A 24,125-nucleotide genomic window follows, 5' to 3' on the forward strand; every position below is an offset into this window, starting at 1 on the left:
AATCAGTTTGTGCTAATACCCGATGTCAGCAAGGATGCAATGAGATGAGCATTCTATATACTTCTGGTGTAAACATGAATTGACACAACTTTTCTGTAAATATGTTTGATCAATATTCTCAAGATGTTTAAGTATTTATAATTCCAAGGAAATTATCCTTTTACATTTCTAAGATGTTAAGTGTCATATATTTTAGACGATGAAAATGTTGAGCAATCAAAATAGTTAACAGAAAGTTGAACAGTGTATAATATGAATTGAACTCACATTTTATGTGAAGGTTAATTTCTAATGTGAATGGTTAAGACTTTTGGAATATTCAGAATTACCTTTGAAACACTATTTAAATTTGCTGTAGAATAGATTTGTGTATCATTGCTCATTGATTCCCACATAGCCACTTTCTTTCTATAATGTTGTAACAGATTGTTACTTCTCAGTTTTAGCTTTTTATTTTTTGCTGCTCTCATTTTCATGTCTTTATTTAATTTTTGGCTCCTCATAATCATTTTGATATTTTAAATCATAATCATATTTGATATGTTAAAAGGAGATACAGAAAATTTTATTCAATATGTATAACTTGATTTTTTTTCAATATACCTGACATATATTGTATAAATTTAAGGTGCACAACATGTTAATTTGATACATTTATGTATTGTAATATGATTGCCATTGTAAAGATACTTACCACCTCTAACACGTTACATAATTATCCTTTCTTTCAAGTGGCTGGAATACTTAAGTTCTGCTCTTTCAGCAAGTTTGATGATTATAACACATTATCTATATTCGTTTCGCTCTGCATTCGTTCTCTATGGCTTATTTACCACTCACTGTATGCTTGTATTCCCAGTCAACATCTGTCTTAGCCCCCCTTTCCCCAGACCCTGGTAACCACCATTTTACTCTGTTTTTAATAGTTTTGCTTTTTCAGCTTCCATAATAAGTGATATCATACAATACTTGTCACTGTCTGACTTACCTCACTTAACATCGTGTGCTTAATTTCCATCCATGTTGTCACAAAAGGCAGGATGTTCTCCTTTCTTGTGGTTGAATTACGTCCTACTATGCATATTCCAGTATGTATATTCCAGTATATATATTCATCCACTGATGGACATTTTAGGTTGTTTCTATACCTTGGCTATTACGAATAAGACTGTAATAAGCATGGTTTGAAATTCTGTTTTCATTTCCTTTGAGTATATATCCAGAAATGGAATTGCTGGATCATATGATAGATATATTTTTAAGTTTTTGAAGAAACTCCATATTGTTTTCCATAGTGGTTGGACCAGTTGAAATTCATACCAACGGTATATAAGTGTTCCCTTTTTATCACATCCTGGCCAGTACCTATGATCTCTCCTCTTCTTGATGGTATCCATTCTAATGTTAATGTCTTTAAATTTCTGTCCTGTTAAATCTTACCTTTTATTTTCTTTATTGTAAATTTCACTAATTTTCTTACTTAGTATTTAAACTCTCATTCTTCTTTGATACTTTAATATTTTAATTATTAGGTTGAATTTTATTCTTTTATTACTTGTTTTTGTTTAATCACTTAAAAATATAAACTTTGCTACTTTACAATTTTCCTTTCATGCTCTTCTATAGCCTTTGCTTTTAGAACTGCCAATAGGCAGATTTACTCACAGGAGTTGTGATAAGAGGAGGCACATACCAGCAGCCAAGGATTTGGATGTCTTCTTTTCTGAGCAACTATTCCTGCTCTCAGGATCCTCCTAATGGTTACCCCAGGAGTATTAAAGATTTATTTTCCAAAATGGCTCCATTATTGTTAATCTTCATAGGAGAAGCTCAAGTGTCCCTTGACAGATCTTATACCTTTTAACTAACAAGGCAGACTCCAAGACCTAGGATTTGTCACCCTGCACCTGCCCACCCCTTAACACAAGAAATTACCAGCTGCTTGTTAGTTGGAGAAAAGTCTTCTTAAAAAGCAGAACACTGGGGGTGCCTGGGTGACTGCATTGGTTAACGGTCTGACTATTGGTTTAGGTTCAGGTCATGATCTCATGGTTCATGAGTTCAAACCCCTCATTGGACTCTGTGCTGACAGTGTAGATCCTACTAGAGATTCTCTCTCTCCCTCTCTCTGCCCCTCCACCCCCTCAAAATAAAGAAATAAACTTTTTTTTAAAAAAAGGAGCAGAACACTGCATCCAGAGAATGCAACCAATAACCATAATGGGTATGAAACAAACCATCTTCAAGAGTCAACGCCAAATAACTATTTTAATTCTGACATGTACCAGGTTTGGAAGGGTAACCAAAACTCAGTCTTGGGTAGACAGGAGGTGAGCAACGTTAGGAATGGCTGAGTCAGGTCTCTGGGTAGGAGCAAGATGGCAATGCTTTTAAGCAGTACCAAAAGTGGTGCAGACAAACAAAGGTAGAACACTGTAGTAAAGGGACTGAGATACGGACACTATGCATGCCACGCAACAGGGGCTCTGGATCTGTGAATAATCCAGGAAATTAGTTACATACTAGAGGGATAAGATGAGGAGCTTTTCTTTGGAACATGGTAGAAGGCTTGTTGTCAGGGACAGACTATAAAGGAAGGGTGATTGCTGCTGTGGTGTTGACCTAGTTTCTAGAGTTTCTTTAATTTCCTAACCAAAGTCACGATTATTTTTGGAGTCTAAGGGAAAAACAAATATCAGTGTGGGGGACAAGTGTCCCCCCTTGAGGATGGGGAAGAATGCAAAGTCTGGGAGACATGCAGGTTTGGCATCATTCTACTCTTTCCACGATTACTATTTAATTTATAAAATCACTTTCAGTGTAATTATTCCCAAACACACAAGTGATTTGTGCATGTCACAGAGGACTGCCAGGAGCCTGCCTTTACTAGTCTGTGGTGTTACTGGTTTCATTAAATTTGCTAAACTTACTGTAGACCTTCTAAATTGGCTCACAAATATCCTCCTATGAGTTACCAACATTTTTATGACTTGAAACAGGCCCCCAGTTGTGCACTAATTAAATCTGTATGTGAATCAGAAAGTGATGGTGTTCCTCTATTTTGTCTAGTAATAGGTCCAGAATAAGTTAGGAAAGTGACTCATAAATGGACCTAACTTTCTATCAAGTATTTAGAATTGTTTGTTGTCGGGAAGTACCCCTTGTTATTTCCCAAATTGGATCAGTTTCTCTAATGAGGTGGTTTGGGTCACAGAGTAACCAATCAGGAAGTTTCAAGAACCCAGTAAAAGACAGGAGAAAAGAAATGAGGAGCGGTTTCCTTTTCAACCTTCCATTGAAAGCAGGAATGACAATGTTGTCACAAGCTTGCCAAGCTGATAACACACAACTTTGATTTAGGAGACAAATAGCTAACCATAAAATTCAGAAGGTGTGAGTGTCTTTGCTTTAGAAAGCAGTAACATTTGGACTCCATAAACTCAGATGGAGTCCTATTTAACATTCATCATCCTTTTCTGCCCAGAGAAGGCAATATTTACCAAATCGATTTGAAATTCACCTATGGAGCCTCAATTATGTTGCTAAGGTATTAATTTTAATTCTTAATTTCCCTGAGAATGCAATGTTCCTCATACTTAAAAAAGTATTCAACTCATGGTATTATAAAAATAAAGGTAAAACAGAATCAACCTTTGCTGGTTTTCTTTTTCCCACTTCATTTGGAAGTGCTATAAGACTATGTTTGTTGAAATAACTTCCTACTTGTCTAAATACGTGGGTGAATGTGTGACTAAGAGAGGAAAGGATATAAAGAATGAAAGCAAAGTTCCACTATTCCTGGCATCACGCCTAAGCAGAATCCCCACTGGCCCTTCTGGAATGAATGGAGAAGACCAGCTTTCTTTGACATCCTGTTGTCCCTCCCGAGTCCTGACTTCTGGCAGCGCAAAAGGAAGGAAGGGAAAAGGTAACACTGCTTCGGAGGTGTTTCTGCTTCCACTCCTACCCTTCACACCCCGTTTTTCCTTTTGGATTTTTGGTCATGGCTGCCAAGAATATAAATTTATAACCACTGCAAACACAAACCCTGCTCTGTAGTTCATTCAAATTTAATGGAAGAAAACAAGGGAAAGTTGTATTTTCTTGCACAAATTTATTAACGTAAAGGTGACAGAGACACTAGGGCGTGTGGAAAACATGAAAGAAAAAGGGAGGTGATGGAATGTGGAACCTAGTATATAATGTTCAAGAATAAACAAAATAAAATAAAACTCGAAAATCTTAGACATTTTTATATTCTTTATGGAGCTCTTTTATTTTCTTTTTCCTTCTAAATTACATTATAGGGTTTTTTTGTATGTTTGTTTGTTCACCAAACACTCAAACTGAGAAAGATATTTCTGAAAATGACAGAAATTAATGTCCAGCCACCACATGATCTTTTTTTTCTTTCAAAATAAAATTTGTTTTCATCTCAGTCTTCAAATTAAAATTAGGCTATTTTTCTAAGTACAGAATAATACCTGTACAGCATATATTTAGTTTGAGAACACTGATGACATCAGAAAGGCATTAAAGGTTGCAAAACATTATACAAAATGGATATTCTAGACATTAAGCAATCACTAACTTTAAGGCTTTTAAGTTGTTTCTTAGTTTTTACTATTAAAGTCTGTAACCTCATTATCATACTGTAAACTGCAAATCTGAATAAACAGATTTATTTACAAACTCAGAATAGATTAGTGAACAGTATGCATCATGCTGGCAACCACAAATGTTGATTATCTGAAACCATCAGTCCTAACAATTCATAGTCATTTAATACCATCTTGCAATGTCTTCGCTTATTCCTGTACGTGATAACTATTGGAAGTAAGAAGGCCGGCATGGCTCCAGGCTTGGGGATACATGAATAATGACAAGACAGTGACAGTTTGGTCTCAAGATGCCTATATTCCTTTAGGTGTATATAATCAGTAAACATATATAAATAAGATACAGACTTTATAAGTGCTTTGGATAAAATGAACAGGGTGATCTGACAGATTCTCTTTTGTTGTTGTTTATTTATTTATTTTGAGAGAAAGAGAGAGAGAGAAAATGCAAGCAGGTGAAGGGCAGAGAGAGAGAGAATCCCAAGCAGGCTCTGTGCCACCAGTTCAGAGCCTGATGCAGGGTTCAAACTCACAAACTATGAGATCATGACCTGAGCTGAAATCAAGAGTCAGACGCTTAACCCACTGAGCCACCCAGGGATCCCAACCTGATAGATCCTAACTGCAGAGGGCTACTTAGCTAAAAGGGCCAGGAGCAAACACTTTGAGGACTTGGTATTTGGTTGGTGCTTGAATAGTGAAAAGGAACCAGTCATTCATGGAACAGAAGGGAGGGAAGAAGAAAATAGCAATTACAAAAGCCCAGGGCAGGCAAAAGCTTGGCTGGAATTAAGGAACAAAGAGGATTTCTGCACAGCTGAAGTGAGGCAGGGAGGATGCTCCGAAGATTGCCTTCCTCACTTGCAGAGCCCTGTTGATTATGCTACCATGCTGGATGTTGCCACAGGTGCTAGCAAAAATCCTGGAAGGATTTTTAAGCAAAGCAATTGATTTACTGTGAATTAACTTTTTGAAGAGTCATTCTGGCTAAGCAGTGGGAAAGAGACCATGGCGAGAAGAAAAGAAGCAGAGAGACTGTACAGAAGGACATTTCAACAGGACCAGTAAGAAGACTAAGATACTTTGGATAAATGTGGGTAGAGTTAAATGGACATTTTCAGATATGTTTCAGCAGCAGAAGTATCAGGAAATGCTTCTAGATTACAAATGAGAGACAAGGAAAAGAAAGGAAAGATGAATTAGTCATATATGTTTTACTCCTGCAGTTGGGTTGGTGGAGTAATTTATTGACAAAAGAAAGCCTGGGGGGAGAACATGTTTTGTGGATACATTTAATTGCGACCCAATGGTCTGGGTTACATGGACAAGTTAAAATGGACTTGGAGCTCAGGAGGTTTAAATTTAAATGGCATTTAATATTATAGTGAATAAGATCTTCTAGGGAAAAAATGTGGAACTAGAGGAGGCTCAGGAACCAAGTATGGGACATTCCAAAATTTAGAAATAAGGTTGAGAAAGAGGAGAGAAAGAAAGAAATGGAGGAAGAGTAGTAACTGAGGTAGAAGAAACGCCATAGAGTCTGATGTCACTTAAGAGAGGAGAATTTTAAGGTGATGGTGAGTGGTCAACAATGACTGATGAGACCGCAGTCAGAAGCTCAGGTGTATGGATTTGGTAGTAATAATCAAGTTCACAGAGAAAGACTAATGGGGACTTCATTTTCTGGTGGTAGAGTGGAATAGATATAAAGTAAACCCCTTCCTGGCATAGCACATATGATAACTATGTATAATATACTTGAGTAGTATTTTGAATAAAACCCAACACCTCTTTAAAGCTTGGTTAAGTGATGGTAAATGAGGGAATTTCTCAGAGGCCAGAAACATTAAGAAGTTAGGCCAGGCAGTAGCTCTGGGGGATTTGCCAGCCCTGAGAACTCAAGTGTCCCTAACGGGCTATTTCATTCATTTCTTTTCTAGTCCTTTGTGGAATGTGACCTTTAAAGGTTTTTTTCTTAGATTCTATCATGTGTCCTGTAGAGTCCCCTGGGCTCCGGTGATCTCTCTCTCCACATCGGATTTCCATACCTGTCAACCCAGATCAAATTTAGGGAAGCATGTTCCCCTTCGAATAGGTGCAGATTTTCTAAGTGGAAGATCATAGGGGAATTGGACAGTTTAGAGAATATTAAAGCCAAACAGAAGTAGTTCATAAGTTAAAAATAAAAGTCTACTGCAGTCAATGTGAAAAAAGTATATATCTAGCTGAGCAGAAACATCAGCATAAAGGCAAAACTCTAAAATAATTAGAACGCCAAATCCAGAAATTTAAGTAAGAGATAATGTTGTTATCACATTGGGTTTATTTCAAGTATGCAAAATTGCTCCAGTGAGGATACCTGTTAATAACAATTCACTGCAAGAACACATTTTAAAAATGTATACAATAATCTCAATAGATGCAGAAAAAAAAAGTTAAAATTCAACTGAAAACTCCTTTCCTTGATTTCAGTTAGGCACATGGACTTCCAGCTAAGATTGTACTTTTCAGTATCACTTGTAGCTTAGGGTGGTCATATGACTAAGTTCTTGCCAACAGGATGTGACAAGAAGTGATGTGAGTAATCTCTGGGTCTTGCCCTCATAATGAACTAGGCTGACACTGCCACCTCTCTCTGCTCTTTCAGCTTCTGTTCTGCCCAGACCTATCATATGCACAGGCATTCTTAGTTCCCTATAAAATTAGAGCCACTCAAGACATACCTCTTAATTTTCTGCTTTGTATCGCCATTGTGGGTGTTCTCTATCTGTGCTAATAAATTCTAAGCTTCCTGAAACAGAGAGTTTTACTTATTCGTCTTTGTATTCTTTTAGAACTTGACATCAAATTTAGTGCACAGGAAGTATTTTTGAATATATATTTAATTGCCCTCAACTTCGTTTTCCTCTTCCTGCTGCTAGCTAAATGTGGTGCTATTTGATTGAGGCAAAGTCTTACCAAGCTAAAAAATTAAGGTACAATTTTGAAAATTTGAGTCCATTTAAATCCTCATGTTACACTTAATTGCAGAGATTTAATAACCATTTGTCTCCCTGGTGGAAGAGAAATAGCCCGAAGCCCTTGGAAGGCAGAGCTAGAATGTCAGGAGCTGAGAGTTTTTGCTGAATTTTTCTGAACTCAAATCTTAATTCTTATAGCACATAACAGACATATAATATAAATATTTTATTTCTTGGCATTCCTAGACTAAATTAAAAAGAGATCCTGTACCGATTTAGGACAGTTTTTCATAAATGTTTTGGAATCTGTAGATATATAAAAGAAGATGAGGTGCTTCTCTATTTCTAGAATTGATTAAGCAAAAATTATTTATTGAGTGATTACTAGTAATGATATGACCTTCAATAATTGTTTAAATCTCCCTATACCTGATTTCTTGATCTTACAAAGTTTTGACCTGGATGATTGCTAACATTCTCCCAGTTATGAAAGTCCATTTATTTTGTTTCAAACACTGCTTTGCCATTAAAAAATATTTGCAGAAGAAGTATAATGGTTGATCCCTTTAAATATAATTTCTGTTAGGGGTGCCTGGATGGCTTAGTCAGTTAAGCATCTGACTCTTGATTTCAGCTCAAGTCATGATTTCACGGTCCTGAGATGAATCTCCACATGGGGCTCTATGCTGACAATGTGGAACCTGCTTGGGATTCTCTCTCTCCCTCTCTGTCTGCCTTCACCCCACTCACACTCTTGCTCTCTCTCTCTCAACATAAATAAGCTTTATATATATATATATATATATATATATATATATATATATATAGTTATATAGTTACTGGTAGAGCCATCTAGTGTAGCAATTCTTAACAGATCAAAGGTGTATGAGTGAACTTGAATTTTGATGGGCCTTCACCATATGGTACTGTATTAGGTATACTACGGGGAGAAGCAGAGAATGAGCTAGGTGAATAAAGATAAATCAAAACTTGGTTGCATAAACTTTAGAGCACTGAAAAAAATGAAGTCGTGAGAATAAAAAAATACATGCAGTGAATGATTCAACATGAGCCAACAACATCTACAATATGTTGTGTACTTGGGGTTACATCAATAAACAAAACAAATATCCCTGCTCTCATGGAGCTTCATGCAAGTAAAATGATGCTTTTACATTTTGGAAGTCCTCTGTCAGATGGGTCACAGGAGAAAGGTGAAGATGTTACCAGGTACCTGCCAGAAGGAACTGACATTAGAATTCACTCCAGCAGGAAAGAGAGTTGTAATAGAAAGGTACAAAAATGTAGATCAGAGGCCACAAGAAGGGGCATTTGCATATACTGTGTGGGTTTGTAGAATCGTGAGGAGCATGAAAGCATTTGAGCATAATCAGTGATCAGTGATTTTAGGAAAAGAGAAAGTTCATAGTCTCAAGTCTGATGACCAGTGATCCAGGTAATGATGCCATTTTCTCTTGTCCCCTATGTACTAGCAGCCTTAAGGCACCACCTCTGCTTCAGAAGCAGATGGGCCAACCCAAGCTTGGGGCCAGGCTTCTGACATCTCACTTGTTATATACCAGAGACAGCACGGGATATTTTAATATGGTACATGCTTTGTACTGGAGCAATCTAATCAGACAATCTATCAATACAAGTCTACTGTGGGCCACAACCATGCTTTGTCACAATCTGCTTCCAGGACAGAAATGTGGGCATAGAGGCTCTGCATCCAAGAAACAAACAACATTGATAAAGTTATAAATGAAAACAGGGATGTCTTTCACCATCCTCCACCCCTCCCCCAGCTGCATGAGGGCTGGAACTTACTCCCCTGGCAGGTTCCTCAGTATCTGCCAGTGCCACTACTAATTGGTTCAAAGTCATCTCCTGCATTACTCTCTGTCCTCCGTTCCAGAGGAGGGTTCAGTAGGTTACTTCCCACATGGCACTACTCAGTATCATGTAGCCAGATAGTGTTTCAATCCAAAGGCATCAAGAGATGTAGACAAGGAAGCATACAGTCTAGGAGTTATGTAAACAAAGCTTAAAAGGTTTTAGCTTTGATATGAAGTAAAGCTGGCAGTTTAAATATATCTTAACTCAGGCTCTCTTAACTGTTTCATATAATCTATTTATTAGAAAAAAAGATATTTTGTTAACATATTGCTAGAATAGTCTCATATGCACTGGTGTTCAGTCCCTTTTATTTCTTGAATTATTCTTGTTAGGTTGTTAGGTTGCTCATGAGGCAGAGAGAGAATTCATTATTAAGCAATGCTTTAATGTTGAAAGTATGGTGTGTGTGTGTGTGTGTGTGTGGCAGGGGTGGGGGAGAAGTCCAAATCTGTCTCTAGGACTGAAAGATGCATTCCTGCTTCTTCTTCTCTTAAATATTGCTCCCTTTCCAGCAAGTCCTGGCATAGAAACCCTATGAGATTTCCCAATTCAGTTTAGTTTGGGGCCTTTCCTGCCCTAGAATTGCCAGATATTGCTGTCTGACACATCTTTGAACCTGAGCTGAGCCAGAAAATTAGGGCCCTGGGAGCAGAGTCCAAGTGAGGGAACCGATTCAAGACTACCTGGCCCAGAGTCCACGTGGCACAATCACAGAAACCTAACGCAGGCCGGGCTGGTGATTTTGGCCAGTGCATAAAATCCTCTTGAGGTGCAAGCTCAAACTAGCAGTTGCTAGGCAGATATTTTGAATGAAAAATGACCCATATAATTTTATAAAGAATGGATGAATAGCAACAATAATAACGTCTTACATTTGCATAGCACCTGGCATCTTTCAAGTGTATTCATATACACATTTCTATGTTCTGCCAGAACAGTTATACATTATGGATTTATGCCACGTAGGATTTTCCCTGATTTCGGTTCATATAATCTTATGTGCACAGAACACTAGGAGCTTGCCTAGTTCCACTTGTTTTCATGCAAGAAGCATCAGAAGTTAGACAGGGTTTGAATGTGTTCAAGACAACAGACCATACGTACAGTAAAGTGAAAATTGGTAGAATCAGAAGGCCTGGGTTCTGCTATGGTTATCATTATCTTTATTAATGATCTTAATTTGGAAGCTGTGCCTCCTTATGTCAATGCTGCACCTACCAGGCCAGGCCAAGATCAGCCACAGGGAGTCACACAATTGTTGCTTATTATCCCTAGATGTTGGCTACAGAAGGCTTCCAGATACTGTTGGCAATTTTGTGCAGTCATGTAGTTTGCATTCACAACAATCCTAAGGGGAGTTGGTCACATCTGCAAGCAGGCAGATCAGAGAAGCAGGAGGGGGCCGTGCATTGGGTTTAACTGAGCATGCTCAGCCCTTTCTTCCAAACTTATCAAACAGATAAATCATTCTTCCTCTCTTGGGGAAAAGTGAACAAGAAGGCAGGCAGAAGCTGAATAGATTCCTTTCACATGATTTTCCTCCAAGAAAGAGATTAGAAAATGTCTCCTCTTTATGGAAACAGGAAGAGTGGGAAATACATAAGCTACATTGCTTTAGTGACTGAATTTTTTTGGTAACCATGCATATTTGTTTACTTTAGCTGAGCTCATTTTACTATATGATTATTAGTTCCCATTACTCAGTTCCAACAATTATATTCGAATTTATGTTCAGAACGTCATAGCAAGAACCCAGATTCAGTTATTAATTTTGTGAAGTATTTCAAACCATAGACTAGCTGCATGATGTAGCAGAATACATTGCCATTTAACACAATATGATCCACCATTTTGTTGTTTCCAGAAATTCCACAAAGAAAATCTATTTTTTTTTAAATATATATGCCACTGTCATTTTGCCTGGGAAATCTATTTTTCATATGCTAATGAGCTTAGTCAACCTTTGCAGTGGGCTTTAGTTTACATTGTTTCCCAGTTTATTTCATCAATGTCTTAAGTGAGCAAAGTTAAAAAATTAGTATTACATTTCAGGTAAATTACTTTTCTTCAAAATAGAACAATGGGCCAAACTCTGTCTTATAAGCTTAGAAATTATTCTTTCGTTGAGTGGACATTAGGTAATATTTAATTCTTACAAAACAAACTGTATATACACAATTGACTGAAACTCACTGTAACATTGTTAGGGCATAAAATTAACACTTTTAATGGCTTTTCAATGTTGCAATGAGTGCTATGTTCTTGTATTACTTGTAAACAACATGATATATTAACTAAAAATAAGAAAAAAATTGAGCCAAATTTTTGGTATAGCCTTGGAATTTTTCTTCCTAATTAAATTAAGTTTTCCCAAGTAAATATATGCAAACATTAACATGATACTGTGATAGAATGCCTGTTATTTTCTATATTCTATGTAACACATTTGTGTTTTTTTAAGTTTATTTTTTTTGAAAGAGAGAGAGAGAAAAAGCTCAAGGGGGGCAGTAGCAGGGGCAGAGAGAAGGATAGACGGAATCCCAAGCAGGCTCCACGCCATCAGTGCACAGCCCGTTACAGGGCTCAAACTCACAAACTGTGAGATCATGAGCTGAGCTGAGATAAAAGAGTCGGACGCTTAACCTACTGTGCCACCCAAGAAACCCCAACATTTGTATTGTTTATGTGTTACTTTTACGTATATGACTAAGAAGCCAAGTTTATTGAATGTTCTAGGCAAACTTCAAGTTTTTTGCTCTCAAAGTTTATTCATAGACTTTATACATTAAAAAGCGCTTTTTTAATTCATTAAAAAGGTTTTTTTTTTAATCATTAGGCACTAGAGTCTAAGAAATTATATTTGCCATTTTCTGTTGACTTTTTCTGATATAATGGATATAAGAGTTATAACTGAAAAAAAGAAAAAAGGTCTCAAACATACCTACTGTGGTACTGGCTGAAGCCTGAATGCTAATCTCAGAGAAGTGGTGAGTATGGCTGTAATGAAGATTTAAAGCTGAGGCCAGCCAAAGACATTGAAAAGAACTCAGAAAGGTAATTCTGACTGACTATAGACACAATTAATACATGTTTGCAGTTAAATAATAGCAACTAATATTTATTGAGAATATACACAACTCCACACATGATATTCTAACCTTTATGCATGTTTAAACATTTTATTTGAAAAACAACACTTTAAGGTATATACTACTAATAACCCCACATCGTAGATGGTGAAATGGAAAAGTCCAAGAGATAAGGTAACTTTCCCAGACTTTCTTTGTGGTGAAACCAGGATTCAAACACAAGAAGTGCAATTAAAAAACAAAAAAAGATAGGAAGAAAATAAAAAGAAGAAGAAAGGAAAGGAAAAAGACAAAAGAAATTAAAGTTATACAGGTTGGAAAGAGAAAAGATAAACTTTATTTGCAGATGACTGGATCCTATTAGTAAAACTCCTGAGGAATGCACAGAAAAATTACTAGAAAAAAATAGATCAAGCAAAGTTTTAGGATACATGACCAACATACAAAAATTTATTTTATTTCAATATTCTAATAATGAAAAACCTAAAAATAAAAATAATAACTTTTTTTCTTAAATTTTTCTTAAATTATTATTAGTAGTATCAATAAGAGCTTAGGGATAAATATAACAAAGGAAGTAACATTTTTATACTGAAAACTAGAAAACGTTGCTGAGATAAATTAAAGATCTAAGTAGATAAATAATACATATTTGTGAACTGGAATACTCAAAGTAGATAAAGAAATAATATATATCCGTGAACTGGAATACTCAAAATTATGAAGATGTCAATTCTACCGGATTTTATGTATATATTTAACTAGAAACCCTGTCAAAAACGTGAGCTGTTTTTATTTTTGTTGTTGCCAACAATGGATATACTGATCCTACAATGTCTGGAAATACAAAGAACCTAAAATATCCAAAATAAATTTGAAAAAAAAAAAAACTTGGAGAACTTATACTACCCAATTTTAAACTTACCATAAGGTCATAGTAATTAAGACAATGTGGTATGGGCACACAGATCGGTGAAACAATTGAAAGTCCAAAATAAACTCTTACGTTTACTATCAATTGATTTTCAATGAAGATACCAAGATAATTCAATGAACAAAGCACTAACTTCCTTTCTCAAAAGTGTTTTTGTTTTGTAGATGTCCGATTGACTCAGCTCCATATGTTGAAAAGATTATTTTTTTTCTGCAAGTCTAAAATTATTTCAAAATTAAACAAAAAAGAAAATAACAAAGACTATTAAATATTTTCAGACCTTGTTTTTCCTCTACTACTCACAGATGTCTGAGGCCAGGAACTGTGAGATGTGTTCATGTCTCAGTATACCCTCTGGCCCTGTACCTCATTTCACAGTGCTATGCTAGGGAGTTGCCATAGTGACATTAAGCAGAGAAAGATCACAGCTTGTTTATATGCTGTTGGGAAGGGGGATAGGAACTATTAATGCTGCGGAAGAGAGATGATTGAAGGAGCAGGTTTTGAGTATGTGAAGGAGATGGGATCCAATGTATAAGTGAGCATATTATTACAAGACAGAAGCACAGACATCCTTGGGCCTCTCCAATGGAAGGAGAGGCTGTGTGAAGAGTAAAAGATGCAGGAACATCAGAAGATATGGTGCTGGGAAGAATGAGGTCATTCTTTATTTTCTTTTTTTACTATCTTTTTATTCAGTGAAGGAAGAGGTAGAGACAATAGTTCGAGCTGTGTTGATAACAAAAGAAAGAAAGAAGAAAGAAAGAAAGAAAGAAAGAAAGAAAGAAAGAAAGAGGGAAAGAAAGAAAAAGAAAGGAAGAAAGAAAGAGAAAGAAAGAAAGAAAAAGAAAGGAAGAAAGAAAGAGAAAGAAAGAAAGAAAGAAAGAAAGAAAGAAAGAAAGAAAGGTGTGAATATGTCTTCCTGGAGAATAGAACAAACAGTTGACTGTAGAGAGGTAGAAGGATTGTACAGCACTGGTAAATTACTTAAGGTTTTCTGTCATAAATTTAAAGCACACCCCAGTCAGCACAATTATATTAAACATAATGCTTATGAAGCAGATGGGAGTTGTGTAACCAGGTCTGAGGTTTTGCTACTTCCGTGTGATGGAATGAAAAGGGAACAAAAGAATTGAGGGTGTGTGCAAGGAGTGGTCATTATGATGGGTTATGGAACACAAGCTCAAAATCAGAGGAAATGAGAAAGAGGCAAACATTGAAAAGATTGTTGAATCAAGCAATATAGCATTTATTGCTTGAAAAATCATCTCATTGAAATCACTAGACATTCTGAAGGAGATAGATAAAGCAAACATTTTTAAAATGCAAAACTGTTCTTACAACATGTAGAGTCAATACACAGAAGCCAATAGTGAAAAGTGAGGTGAAACTAAAATGATAAGATAGCATGAAACCAGGATATATTATGGAGACATCAAACCTAAAGCTTTAGTTTTAATGGCCATATTTGGGAAGGGGAGACAAGCAATGGTGAGGATTGAAACTTAGGCTGCCACATGAACTTGGAATATTTCAGTGACTACGTCCTCAGTGAAAAAGTCAATTGGCAAAATAAATAAATAAATAAATAAATAATACATTTAAAGTAATAAAACATAATTAAAAAATCTAATCTCTGCTTAGATTGCAAATATGGATTCATAATTATAGCCAACTAAACATTCATTCAAGATTAAGGATAACATAGACATTTTCACATGAACAAAAGCAGAGATGCTTGATGTTTATTTCAATAATACAGAAAACAAGTCCAGAGAAAAATATGAAATCCTATAAGGAATGGTGATAAAATAATCCAATGTAAAATAAATATCAAAATTGCTGTATACACCAAAAATAATAACATTCACAGGGGGATGCACTCAAAACATGATACAATTAAAATATTAAAAAATCATCAACAGGTGCATTGAAGGAAGGTGACTGGAATTAAAATGTTTTTTAGTTTTTAGAGAAAGGGTAGAGACACTGATTAAATTAAGACTTTAGTAGATTAAATGTGTCTTGTTAAAATTTCAAGGCTGAGTATAGTGTTTGAAAGAGTACAGATGAAAAGGCATTGAATAATTTTATCTGAAAGAAAGCAAGAAGAAAGAAATGAGGTGCATAGCAAAATAGAACAGACAAAGCATAAAAGAGGGTAAAAGTAACTCTAAATATATTAGTAACAATAAATGTAAATGGAGCAAACTAGCCAGGTCAATTCAGATATAGAGTTGACCATCAAACACATTAGGTTTTAGGGCATCAACACCCTGTGCAGTCAAAAATCCATGTATAACTTTTGACTCCCCCAAATTGTTAAGTACTAATATTGCACTGTTGACTGGAAGCCTTACTGATAACATAGTCAGTTTACCTATATTCTGTGTGGTATTGGTATTATATGCTGTATTCTTATAATAAAGTAAGAGAGAGAAAATAAAATGTTATTACAAATCAAAAGGAAAAGAAAATACATTTACAGTATGTAGTATGAAATGTATGAATATGAAATGTATGAAACTCCATTTATAGTTATTTACATTTACATTACAGTATCATACTGTATTTATTTAAAAAAATCTATAAGTGGGCCTACACAGATTGAATCTGTGTTGTTCAAAGGTCAACTGCATGTTGGAAAAAACATATAGCTGTATGTCATTTCTAAGATACCCTTTTAAGATGAAAACACAGATATTTTGAAAGGAGAAAGATTGAACAAAGAAATATGTATATATATATATATATATATATATATATATATATATATACAGGGCATAATCAGATACAGGGCCCCTGGGTGGCTCAGTTGGTTAAGCATATATATATATATATATATATATATATATATAACAAAGAAATATGTGTATATACAAAGAAATATGTGTATATATATATATATATATATATATATATATGCTTAACCAACTGAGCCACCCAGGGGCCCTGTATCTGATTAATTTCTAATCTTAGATATATATGATATGTATATCATATAGGTAAATATTAACTAAAAGAAACAAAGAAACTATGGCAGCTACATTAATATCAGACAACATAGTCCTTAAAGAGGAAAATAATTATCTGGGAAAAAGAGGTTACTATCTATTGTGGTTCCTAAAAGTGGTAATGGGCTTATCAGCAAAGGGAAAAACTGTAAGGTCTGGCAAACACTTCCGATTAATTACTTAAAGGTATAGCAGGTGGAACTTCTTGTTGGTAAGCCTATCAGAGAAGCTAGTTTTGAAAGAGAGAATGTGTCCATGAATAAAGGCAAGGGGGCATGTATTTGTCTTTGAAACTCATGATGTCTAGGGTGGGCCAGGAAAAGAAAGCTGTAAGGGCTATAAGTGAAACAGAATATTAGCAGGTTTCATTCTGAGTATAACTAAAAAAAGTTCACATATGAGATTTTTAAGAAGTAAAAATAACGTTACACTTTTAAGTGTTTCCTTTACCTTAGGCTTGGCCAAATTGCAAACTTGAGAGAAGAAACAGTCTCAGGGAAGGGAAAGTCAGATTTCCTAAGTGAATTTTTACATAAACAGGATGAAATTAATTAATGGAACTGATTTACTGAGTTTGCTCAGGGGTCTGAATCTCATATTTTGCAATGCTGTTATGATGATCGTAGTGGATACACTTTCCTTGACGCATTTTTGAGAGCCACTTTTTGGTGTGAAAGAAACTCTAGATATCAGGAGAAAATAATGATTTGTCCTAAATTATTTTTACATTTACTTTTCTCCTTGAATTGATAGAAAAATACAAGCATCCTTTGTTAAACATTGTATCTGATTAATTTCTCTTTTTCTAAGTTTATTTTTATGTATTGTTGAGAGAGAGATAGAGTTCCAAAAGGGGAGGGACAGACAGAGGGAGACAGAATCCCAAGCAGACTCCATGCTATCCCCACAGAGCTGGATGAGGGGCTTGAATTCACAAAGCATGAGATCATGACCTGAGCCAAAATCAAGAGTAGATGCTTAACTGACTGAGCCACCCAGACATCCTGTATCTGACTTATTTCTAATATTAGAATAATTGTAGTTCAATGTGAAGTCATTAGAAATGGAGTGGTGAATATATATTTAACCCTATTACATGAGAAATTAAATGTTCTTTTAACTTTCTCCAAAAGTAAAAGAAAAAAAAATGGATGCCAAAAATAGTCTAAAAAAGAATTGATACCCCAAACTTTATTTTGCTTTATTTCAAATATTAGGTTCTCTTCAGTGTATAAAATTAGAATCTGCTTTTATTCTAAATGACCACAACAGTAAAATAGAACTTAAAAACCAGGCAAAATGAGCTTATGTGAGGCTACACAGTTTTCAGATTTCAGTTTCTCTATGCATTAAATCATCAGTGGTCTTTGATAATTACAAAATGAGTCTGAATAATATTTGCTATATTATATAGATTTTTCTATTTTATTTTTTATTTCTTTAATATTTATTTATTTTTGAGATAGAGAGACAGAGCGTGAGCAGGGGAGGAGCAGAGAGAGAGGGAGACACAGAATCTGGAACAAGCTCCAGGCTCTGAGCTGTCAGCACAGAGCCCACCGCGGGGCTCAAACTCATGAACCATGAGATTATGACCTGGGCCAAAGTCAGATGCTTAACCGGCTGAGCTACCCAGGCACACCTAGATTTTTATTTTTTAACTACAGTGATCTCCATGGCTTATCATCTACAAAAATAACACATATGGGAATTATCATGGCTTAAAGTATAAAAAAATGAAGTCATTCAACTTAAGTGAACATAGCTCAGAAGGAAATAATTAATTTCCTTTTCTTGAAATGGGAATGCTTATTTTCTCTCTGGTTATTAAGTGAATACTTAAAAGTCAAATGTTCAGATAAATATTTCTCAACTTAGCCAATGTAGTTATTAAATTGATATCTGATTTCAACACTTTATTAATACTTTTAGTAAAGAGCATACATATTCTTATTAAGCATAATTTGTGACTTTATTAACTGAAAAACATCTATGGCCAACATCACATTTTTAGTGCTTTGAATCAATAAAACACTCTCAAAATCTATGTTGTACTTGCTAATAATTATCTTCTTTACAAGTACAGCTATTCTGCTCTCCACTGAAGCAAATAACTCTAAAATTTATATTCTCTAAAAAAGACTTCACTAATTAGAAGAGAGCATTTTTCTGTATCCTTAATCTTTAGGCCAAAAAATACTTTTGAAACATTAACATATGTTGCTTTTGCTTCCTTGGTCTTTTCCATGGAAAATTACAATAAAGATGAATATAGCTCAAGAAAAAAAGAGTGTCCCATCTTTATTTTTCTTAAAAAGTCTGTTTTTTGACTTCCTTTTCCAGTTAAGATATAGAAAGTCCCAAGAGATTCTGCTAAAATATCAGCAAAGAAGATGCAAAGAAAGCTAATGGAGCTGATTTCCAGAAAGTAATCAACTCTTTCTAGAAAAGAGAGGCCAATAGCTGCTCCTATCTTTAGACATGCAACAATAAGATCAGGGAAATCCATCATAGGTGGGGTAAGGAGAAACTAGCAGAACTTCTAATGGATGTATATGGGTTAGACTAAGATGCTGAAATCCCTAGAAGTTCCAGCTACAAAGGAGTCATGAATCCACCACCAATGTCCTCCCAGGGGCCAAACAAATAGAATTTGTTTTCCATCGTTTATAGCAGGACTTTCAACAATAGCCAAATTATGGAAAGAGTCTAAATGTCCATCAGCTGATGAATGGATAAAGAAGATGTGGTTTATATATACAATGGAATACTACTTTGTAATGAGAAAGAATGAAATCTGGCCATTTGTAGCAACGTGAATGGAAGTGGAGAGTGTTATGCTAAGTGAAATAAGTCAGGCAGAGAAAGACAGATACCATATGTTTTCACTCATATGTGGATTCTGAGAAACTCAACAGAAGACCAGGGGGGAGGGGAAGGGGGAAAAAGAGTTACAGAGAGGGAAGGAGGCAAACCATAAGAGACTCTTAAATACTGAGAACGGAGGGTTGATGGAGGGTGGGGGGGGAGGGGAAAGTGGGTGATGGGCATTGAGGAGGGCACCTGTTGGGATGAGCACGGGTGTTGTATGGAAACCAATCTGACAATAAATTTCATGTATTGAAAAAAAAAACATTTTGTTTCGTGTATGTTGTCTTAAAAAAATAAAAAGAATTTGTTTTCCGAATATTGGAAACAGGCAGGGGAAATAAAACATTGCTCCTTGAAGTACACAAGTGTAATACACAAGTGTAATTACACAAGTGTAATACAGCAGCCTGCAGAAAGAAGAGGGAAGGGCAAGAAATCTGAGAAAAATCCTTCAAGGTACATTAGTTCTCACAGAATGCAAAGCTGCATTTCATATATGCCATTTGAAATCTGTGGTTGTGACAAAGTAACTGCATTTGTGAAATATTTTGGATATATAGAATTAAAACATAGGACAAGAAAAGCACAAAGTATAGGTAAGGAAAATGTAAATAACTGTTATGAAGTTCTTACAATGGTTATGAAATAATATAAAAGCAATATATTATTTGAAGTGTATAATATATAATGCATAATATATATATGATACATAATATATGATTATATATAATACAGAATATATTATTTAACTATAAATAGTATATTTTTGAAGGCAGTCTGTCATGAGTTAAAAATGTATATTATGGAAAGGAAGATGGTGGCGTAGGAGGATGCTGGGTTCACCGTGCGTCCTGCTGATCACTTAGATTCCACCTATACCTGCCTAAATAACCCAGAAAACCACCAGAGGATTAGCAGAACGGAGTCTCCGGAGCCAAGCGCAGACCTGAGGCCCACGGAAGAGGGTAGGAAGGGCGGCGAGGCGGTGCGCGCTCCACGGACTGGCTGGAGGGAGCCGGGGCAGAGGGGCAGCCTGCCGGCCAAGCAGAGCCCCCGGGTCTATCTGGCAAAAGCGGAGGGGCTGGACGGAGTGTCTTCCGACATCAAGCACGACTTAGCGTCTGGGAGGTCATAAGTTAACAGCTCTGCTCAGAAAGCGGGAAGGCTGGAGGACAAAGGGAGGGAGAGTTGCTGAGCCCCCGGACGACAGAGCTCAGTTTGGTGGGGAACAAAGGCGCTTGCCAGCACCATCTCCCTCGCCCATCCCCCAGCCAAATACCCAAAGGGAACCAGTTCCTGCCAGGGAACTTGCTAGCTCCGCGCAAACACCCAACTCTGTGCTTCTGCAGAGCCAAACCTCCGGCAGCGGATCTGACTCCCTCCTGCCGCCACAGGGCCCCTCCTGAAGTGGATCACCTAAGGAGAAGCAAGCTAAGCCTGCCCCTCCTGCCCCCGTGCACCTTACCTACCCACCCCAGCTAATACGCCAGATCCCCAGCACCACAAGCCTGGCAGTGTGCAAGTAGCCCAGACGGGCCACACCATCTCACAGTGAATCCTGCCCCTAGGAGAGGGGAAGAGAAGGCACACACCAGTGTGACTGTGGCCCCAGCGGTGGGCTGGGGGCAGACATCAGGTTGGACTGCGGCCCTGCCCACCAACTCCAGTTGTACACCACAGCACAGGGGAAGTGCCCTGCAGGTCCTCACCATGCCAGGGACTATCCAAAATGACCAAACGGAAGAATTCCCCTCAGAAGAATCTCCAGGAAATAACAACAGCCAATGAACTGATCAAAAAGGATTTAAATAATATAACAGAAAGTGAATTTAGAATAATAGTCATAAAATTAATCGCTGGGCTTGAAAACAGTATAGAGGACAGCAGAGAATCTCTTGCTACAGAGATCAAGGGACTAAGGAACAGTCACGAGGAGCTGAAAAATGCATTAAACGACATGCAAGACAAAATGGAAATGACGACGGCTCAGATTGAAGAGGCAGAGGAGAGAATAGGTGAACTAGAAGATAAAGTTATGGAAAAAGAGGAAGCTGAGACAAAGAGAAATAAAAAAATCCAGGAGTATGAAGGGAAAATTAGAGAACTAAGTGATACACTAAAAAGAAATAATATACGCATAATTGGTATCCCAGAGGAGGAAGAGAGAGGGAAAGGTGCTGAAGGGGTACTTGAAGAAATCATAGCTGAGAACTTCCCTGAACTGGGGAAGGAAAAAAGCATTGAAATCCAAGAGGCACAGAGAACTCCCTTCAGACGTAACTTGAATCGATCTTCTGCACGACATATCATAGTGAAACTGGCAAAATACGAGGATAAAGAGAAAATTCTGAAAGCAGCAAGGGATAAACGTGCCCTCACATATAAAGGGAGACCTATAAGACTCGTGACTGATCTCTCCTTTGAAACTTGGCAGGCCAGAAAGGCTTGGCACGATATCTTCAGTGTGCTAAACAGAAAAAATATGCAGCCGAGAATCCTTTATCCAGCAAGTCTGTCATTTAGAATAGAAGGAGAGATAAAGGTCTTCCCAAACAAACAAAAACTGAAGGAATTTGTCACCACTAAACCAGCCCTACAAGAGATCCTAAGGGGGATCCTGTGAGACAAAGTACCAGAGACATCACTACAAGCATAAAACATACAGACATCACAATGACTCTAAACCCGTATCTTTCTATAATAACACTGAATGTAAATGGATTAAATGCGCCAACCAAAAGACATAGGGTATCAGAATGGATAAAAAAACAAGACCCATCTATTTGCTGTCTACAAGAGACTCATTTTAGACCGGAGGACACCTTTAGATTGAGAGTGAGGGGATGGAGAACTATTTATCATGCTCCTGGAAGCCAAAAGAAAGCTGGAGTAGCCATACTTATATCAGACAAACTAGACTTTAAATTAAAGGCTGTAACAAGAGATGAACAAGGGCTTTATATAATAATCACAGGGTCTATCCATCAGGAAGAGCTAACAATTATAAATGTCTATGCGCCGAATACCGGAGCCCCCAAATATATAAAACAATTACTCATAAACATAAGCAACCTTATTGATAAGAATGTGGTCATTGCAGGGGACTTTAACACTCCACTTACAGAAATGGATAGATCATCTAGACACATGGTCAATAAAGAAACAAGGGCCCTGATTGACACTTTGGATCAGATGGACTTGACAGATATATTTAGAACTCTGCATCCCAAAGCAACAGAATATACTTTCTTCTCAAGTGCACATGGAACAGTCTCCAAGATAGATCATATACTGGGTCACAAAGCAGCCCTTCATAAGTTTACAAGAATTGAAATTATACCATGCATACTTTCAGACCACAATGCTATGAAGCTTGAAATCAACCACAGGAAAAAGTCTGGAAAACCTCCAAAAGCATGGAGGTTAAAGAACACCCTACTAAAGAATGAGTGGGTCAACCAGGCAATTAGAGAAGAAATTAAAAAATATATGGAAACAAACGAAAATGAAAATACAACAATCCAAACGCTTTGGGACGCAGCGAAGGCAGTCCTGAGAGGAAAATACATTGCAATCCAGGCCTATCTCAAGAAACAAGAAAAATCCCAAATACAAAATCTAACAGCACACCTAAAGGAAATAGAAGCAGAACAGCAAAGGCAGCCTAAACCCAGCAGAAGAAGAGAAATAATAAAGATCAGAGCAGAAATAAACAATATAGAATCTAAAAACACTGTAGAGCAGATCAATGAAACCAACAGTTGGTTTTTTGAAAAAATAAACAAAATTGACAAACCTCTAGCCAGGCTTCTCAAAAAGAAAAGGGAGATGACCCAAACAGATAAAATCATGAATGAAAATGGAATGATTACAACCAATCCCTCAGAGATACAAACAATTATCAGGGAATACTATGAAAAATTATATGCCAACAAATTGGACAACCTGGAAGAAATGGACAAATTCCTAAACACCCACACTCTTCCAAAACTCAATCAGGAGGAAATAGAAAGCTTGAACAGACCCATAACCAGCGAAGAAATTGAATCGGTTATCAAAAATCTCCCAACAAATAAGAGTCCAGGACCAGATGGCTTCCCAGGGAAGTTCTACCAGACGTTTAAAGCAGAGATAATACCTATCCTTCTCAAGCTATTCCAAGAAATAGAAAAGGAAGGAAAACTTCCAGACTCATTCTATGAAGCCAGTATCACTTTGATTCCTAAACCAGACAGAGACCCAGTAAAAAGGGGACCAAAGGCCAATATCCCTGATGAATATGGATGCAAAAATTCTCAATAAGATACTAGCAAATCGAATTCAACAGCATATAAAAAGAATTATTCACCATGATCAAGTGGGATTCATTCCTGGGATGCAGGGCTGGTTCAACATTCGCAAATCAATCAACGTGATACATCACATTAATAAATGAAAAGAGAAGAACCATATGATCCTGTCAAAAAATGCAGAAAAGGCCTTTGACAAAATCCAGCACCCTTTCTTAATAAAAACCCTTGAGAAAGTCGGGATAGAAGGAACATACTTAAAGATCAGAAAAGCCATTTATGAAAAGCCCACAGCTAACATCATCCTCAATGGGAAAAACTGAGAGCTTTTTCCCTGAGATCAGGAACACGACAGGGATGCCCACTCTCACCGCTGTTGTTTAACATAGTGTTGGAAGTTCTAGCGTCAGCAATCAGACAACAAAAGGAAATCAAAGGCATCAAAATTGG

The 24,125-nt window shown here is 36.7% G+C and overlaps 1 long non-coding RNA gene across 1 annotated transcript in view; it reads left to right on the forward strand.

The window, feature by feature from the left end:
* The window catches only part of LOC122217018, a 101,579-nt gene that overhangs the window by 70,801 nt on the left and 6,653 nt on the right, over positions 1-24,125 (forward strand). The gene's annotated exons all lie outside the window — the stretch shown is intronic.

This window comes from Panthera leo, chromosome B1 (genome assembly GCF_018350215.1).
Source record: "Panthera leo isolate Ple1 chromosome B1, P.leo_Ple1_pat1.1, whole genome shotgun sequence".
Taxonomy (NCBI): domain Eukaryota; kingdom Metazoa; phylum Chordata; class Mammalia; order Carnivora; family Felidae; genus Panthera; species Panthera leo.